Raw genomic sequence first — 6,000 nt, forward strand, 5'->3', positions numbered from 1 at the left:
TAGGAAGGGTACTGAAAACATGGTGCTTAAAGATTTCACTATACGAGAAAGAAACTAAAATAAATGCAGCACCACTGTTCGTAGTAAGAGTAGTAGGAATTATCTGAAGAAACTACTGGAGATAGCTCCAGCTGGATGAGAGCACAGTGAGCTCCCTGAAGCTCCTGCTACTGGAGGCACAGAGGCAGGTAGCATCAGCAAGTTTAAGGAGATACAGAATCCAGCAGGTCAACAGGGAAAGATGAGAAGGGCTCAGCAGGGAGGCACCAGCTGGTATCTTTGATGCAATAGTAGACGCCGAGGGATGCAGAGCCAGATGTACATACAGTATTTAAACAGCACCTTCTGTTGCTGCTGGGCCGTGGGATCACTGCTCTCACCCAGCAGGGTCTGTCATGGTCCTGTCCCTACCACAGCTCTGTGCTGATGCTGATGTTGGACACCCACAAGCTTTATAAATGACCTCCAGAGATCTCTCTTCAACAGGAAGCACTGTTTTAACAGTAAGTTAGCTACATTATAAGAATGATCTTAGTATTTTAATGGTTCAGAGCTAAAGGAAATGTGTTGTGCTCTGAACAAGCCAAGGAAACTAAAACTGCTCAAGACATTTAAGGAGGGACAACTGTATGCAAGCAGTGGCTCAGGTGTACCAGGAGCATCTTCAGCACTGTGACCTGTGATCATGTAATCCTGCTGGAAATCCTCTGACATTTTATGAGCCCACCAATTCAGGCCCTCAGGCAAGCCTCAGGGACAACAGCAGACACATACTCTGTCCACATCGAGCTCTCCTCATTTGTACTACAGAGTGCCTCTTGAAAGCAATAGCTTTAGTGGAATGTTTTATTAAAAAAATACAACAACAACAACAACAACAACAAAAGTCTGTCTTGACATTGCTTGCTACCATCAAAGATCCCTTGTCATTTCTCATGATGGACTAGTGACACGCAGCGTTCCAACACGTCACCCACATCTTCAAAAGCTGACAGGATTTTATAGCTCCTGTGCTAAAATACAAATTACTACTGTGTGCCAGAATAGCTGTTCTGTGCTGTAAGTACGACAGGAACTCTAAGCACATTGAGCATGAAGATGCTTCAGAATACGAAATGAGAACAAACACTTCACAGGTGCAGAAATGAGCACCAAGGACACACAAAGAACAGACGACAAACAGGACTGGAAGGATACTCACAAGCAATTCCAACAGAGCTAGAAGTCCCAGAAAACAATACAAGAGAAACCTGCTTTCTTGGTTTCCTAAGTTTAACTTGTTAAGAAAAACAGAGTCGTACTGAAACAGCATTTTATAAGTTGTTGTTTTGTTTTAAAATAAGACTTGACTCTCCTGACTTTCTAAGAATTTATTTCTCTGCATGTTCCACCCCTGTAAAATCATGCTGTTTCCATGGTTATGGCCCACACACAGATTCCATTGTTACAAAAGTTTTCCTTTAAGAACGCTCAAAGCAAATGAAAGAAGGCTGAAGAAACAATGCAACCAACAGGAGGGAAAAGAGAAGTAAAAATTAAAGCAGCTACTTCACATACGGTACCTACCTAAAACGGACTATTAGTAGTTAGTATCTGCATGCATGTGAAGACTAACAGACCAACTTACCTCGTGCCTAGCAAAAAAATAGTTTGCTGATGCCAAGGGGATTACTGCAAGATATTCAAAGTTAATTTGATAGCAGCCACAGAAGTTTTGTTCTGTACAGGAGCCTGCTCCAATACAGAAGATGAAATTGATTTTAACAAGAATGCTGGTGCGTATTTAGTGTAATAGTGATACTACAGACGGAGAAAGTTCTGGCTGCAGTTAGAGCTTATTCTCAAAGCAAAACAGAACACCTCTTTACAATGAATGGGCATTTCCACAAGCATATGGCTTGGGCATTTGCAGTTGGAAGAGCCTGAAGTCACTCTTCCAATAATACATAAATGCCTACATCCTAACAATGTCTGAAATAACAGAAGAGAAGGCAGCATGTTCAGCATGCTAGACAAATTTCCAATAATCTTAGCAACACAGGCATAAGGAAGGCTCATTTAACAGAATCTTGCTGTTTCGGTACCTCTTAGCATTTCTTACCATGAACACAGACTGCAAAGCTTCAGACTACTTCACTGCACCATGTTATGCCTCCAAACAAAGCATGACTCCTATGATTCATACACACACGTGTATTTATATATAGATGCTTACTTATGTTTAATTATTATTCTGCAAAACCTGGGTCACAAGGAACCTCTTCAAGTCTCAAGAACCATTTCAGATGAGTAAACACATTATTTGTCAGAGATGAAGCTAGCTAAGGTGGTAATGAGAATTAACAAGAAAAAAATTTATGTAACATATGTACTCAAACATACATAATTAAGCAAAATAGAAACAGATCCTATCTATGAATCTTAAACAGGAATTTATTTAACAGAAATACAACAAATCAGGAAAAGGATAAAGTAGGTTGAGCTATACTCTATGCATTCATTTAAAACACAAAAGCATTATTTTTTTACTATGCTTAATGGTAACTGCATTTGTGATCTGTTTGTTCTGTTCCTTCCTCTCTCCCTGCACAAGGCAGATGTTTGGGAAAGCTCTTTCCCCTGGCTTCAGCTCTGTTTTCTTGTCACCTTTTTAAAGAGTTCTTCGGATGGAAAAGAAATGGAGGACAAATTAAGACAGCAAAAAAGATGACAAGCGAGGTGGGGAGGAACTACATGCAGGAAAAACGCTGAAAGAAAATACACACATACAGCAGGACAAAGAAACCAATGGATGGCTGACGAAAGCTATATTAAGGAGAAAAAAAAGAGGGTGGTGAAAGAACAAGGCTGCAGACAGCAGAATTTCAGTGCACAACATGAGACAGGCTTTTTTCCCCTAATTGGTTCTGTCATGTAGCCGTCGGAGAGCGACTCGCCAAAGACGCTGTTGTTGTGTCAAAGGAAAACCCCCAACACGTCTGTTCTCAGCACGAGGATGATCAAACAGGAGCCTTAGTGGGCTTGACAGAACACACCATGTGTGCACCTTCCCTATTCCGTTTGCAGCGACTTCCAAGCGTGGCCATTACTTGCACCAGTGAAGTGAGCAAGTCAGTTTATTTCTAATATAGCAGCATTCCAAGTCTGGCACACACGATGAATGGATTCTCATATCCACAAACCCACTGAAAAAAAAAAACCTTTGGTTTAGCATCATTAAGATGCTATCAGCTCTGAAATGTAATTTAAGATAGTATTTCTCCCCTTAATCTGCTGCTTTATTTAATCAATTTAAATGCATGGCTAAAAACTTAATTTGACAAAATTGAATGCATTATTTCTCTGCCTCTGGCACAGAAGAGATTAAGACCACCAGAAATACTTGCAGAAAGATTCAAGACTCATTCCATCTTGGGTGGTAGATAAACATCAGTTATGCTATGAGCTCTGTATTCTGCAGACTCAAAATCTGGTCTACAAAAGCTGAGGGTTTATTAGTTAACACTGTAATTCCCACCCCAGCAGCTAACTCAAGGTGTGCCTCCTACACAAGCCTCCTATACAGCAATATTTCATGTCAAGCTGCATAAAAATACTTTACACAATACAGACTCCAGACATTGGGAAGACAAAGCAGGGACAGCAAACACAACTCCAACATCTTTTCTCTGTCCTTGTTTAGGACTGGAACCTACACAGGTTGACAAATGCATACATCAGGACTGAATGAGCTCCTGACCCAAGTCATAAAAATTGCCAAGGTTGGAAAAGACCTCTAAGATCATCTAGTTCGACTGACAAGTGCTTGTCTCAGCTGAGTTTACTTACAATCCTACCTAAAAATTCATCAACAGGTTTCATTTCAACTAATTAGCTTATCCACAAAGATAGTGAAAGGCAAAATGGTAGCTGCCACAGAAGGACATATGGAGATCCACAGAAAATGATAACAAAGCTGGAAGTCGCAGGAGATGCCTGCCATGCAGCTCTGGTGGTGAGATTTGAGCAGGATCTCAAAAAAGGAGCTCCCATCATCCCAGCACTGAGGCTGCAGCGTGACAGTATTGTCTGTAGCACAAAGTGAACACTTCAGCCTTCAGCACTGTCAAAGCCCTTCTCCTCACAAATCATTAACATGCCAATCCAAAGGGCATCAGCAGGGAAAGGAATCCCGATCGAGTACTGTTCACAAAGGGTGCATTGCTTCCTTAACTAAAAATCATTGTATTCCCTAAACAACTCTGACTTAGCTTCTAGTGAGAGCTACTGAAGTATTGAAGAATATTACAGATCTGTTTTAAGTTGATTTTAAGTTGATTTTAAGTCTACCATCATTTTCTAAACAAGCAATTTCATAATCTATGATTTCATTAAGAAGTGTTTTTATGGAATAAAATATATCTAGTACTCAAAACAATCTAAAATGCTAATTAGATAAGGAGACTTGGTACAACTGTGTGATGCTGGTCACAGTGTACCATGTTTTCTGTACAAAGAGAACAATTTAAGACCACAAAGAGGCGTACAGAAGAAGAAAGCTTTCTCCTGAGAAAGGAGTGCTGCAAGGTAGCATCATCACCAATTTCTCTACCTACCACAACAGAAGCGCATACCTTCCAAACAAGAGTTAACTATTTCAGGAGTATTCCCTAAACAGCTCTTCCTTTCTTCCATGCCCAGTGAATGAATAGAAAAGATAGCAAGAAAGATACCCAGATTTCTCTGTTCCTCACCCAGATTCGTCAGTCAGCTGCCACCAAATCTCACAGTGGCAAAAATGAAGAATTAAACTTGGTCACAACAATTAGGAAGAACAGAACTGACAGCTATTTCACACGTTTTTATCCTCAGCAATGCCATAAGAAAAAGTGGGGGTTTATTGCATCATGATCTAGTTTTCAAATAGTCATGTATGAAAAGTAGAATTTATGTAGAAGACATTGTAAAATACCTCCTGTCCACAAGAAGTGGAGGGTACATATGCAGTATTTATTAAAAATTAAAATTCAGGAAATACTGAAGGAACACCAAGTACATCAAGATCACTGCTCCTCACTCCTCCTCCTCGGACATCTGTGGAGATGGTATCTTAAAAATCATTCTCAAGAAAGTCACTGCAGTTCAAGCTTTAGACATAAACGAGAAAGAAAATGGTTTAAGGTGCAAATCATTTAACATTAATTTATTTCCCAGTAATTATATTAAAAAAGACCCATTTTCAGTGTGAACTGTTGCAAGCTAGTCAGTTTCTGAGCAAGCATGAACTTGAATTTGCCAAAATATGTTAAACTGCTCTGGCATAGAGCCACCCAGTTACTGCATGAAGAGAGTGCTATTTCAGGAACTTCAGATGCATACACCTGCTGCTGATGTGCTGAAGAGATATAACTGAAGAAGTACAGTGTATCCTTATCCTACTGTCAGCTCAGGTAGAGTTAATATTTCATCATTCTGCAAATTAAGCATTTTTGACAGTACAAAGCTATTGCAAGCTGCAAACACTAACAACATGTCACTGAACTTTAGCTGAAATAATTTCTACTTTGTCTGCTGCAGCACATAAGAAAAAAAGTGAAGTTTTTAATAATAGGACATTGAAAGATAGAACAAAATAGAGACAGCTCTGAACAAAAGCATTATTCTCAGTCTAAATGGCAGGGCTGTTAACTCTGTTGCCAAATGAATGCAGGCTAAGGACAGTCCATCCACCTCCTTTCTCCCAGTACCTGAGCCACAGAGCAGCAACAGAAATCAGAAGGCCAGAATTACCTTATGACATCTCCCCCAGAGGACCAATTCTCCATTCAGCAGTCTCACGCCTCGAGCTGGTGCTTGAAGCACGCAGTCCTAAGAATTTCTCTGAAAATGGTTCTAAAAACAGCAGCTCCAGAAATCAATTATTTCCTCCTCCTATCCCACTGAGCACATCACATGGATGTGTCTGGAGTGGCTCAGGTGAGAATGCCAACATTTAGCTACGTAAGTCCCGTTCCCTTTTTT

The sequence above is a fragment of the Meleagris gallopavo genome, chromosome 3, assembly GCF_000146605.3.
Source record: "Meleagris gallopavo isolate NT-WF06-2002-E0010 breed Aviagen turkey brand Nicholas breeding stock chromosome 3, Turkey_5.1, whole genome shotgun sequence".
Classification (NCBI taxonomy): Eukaryota; Metazoa; Chordata; class Aves; order Galliformes; family Phasianidae; genus Meleagris; species Meleagris gallopavo.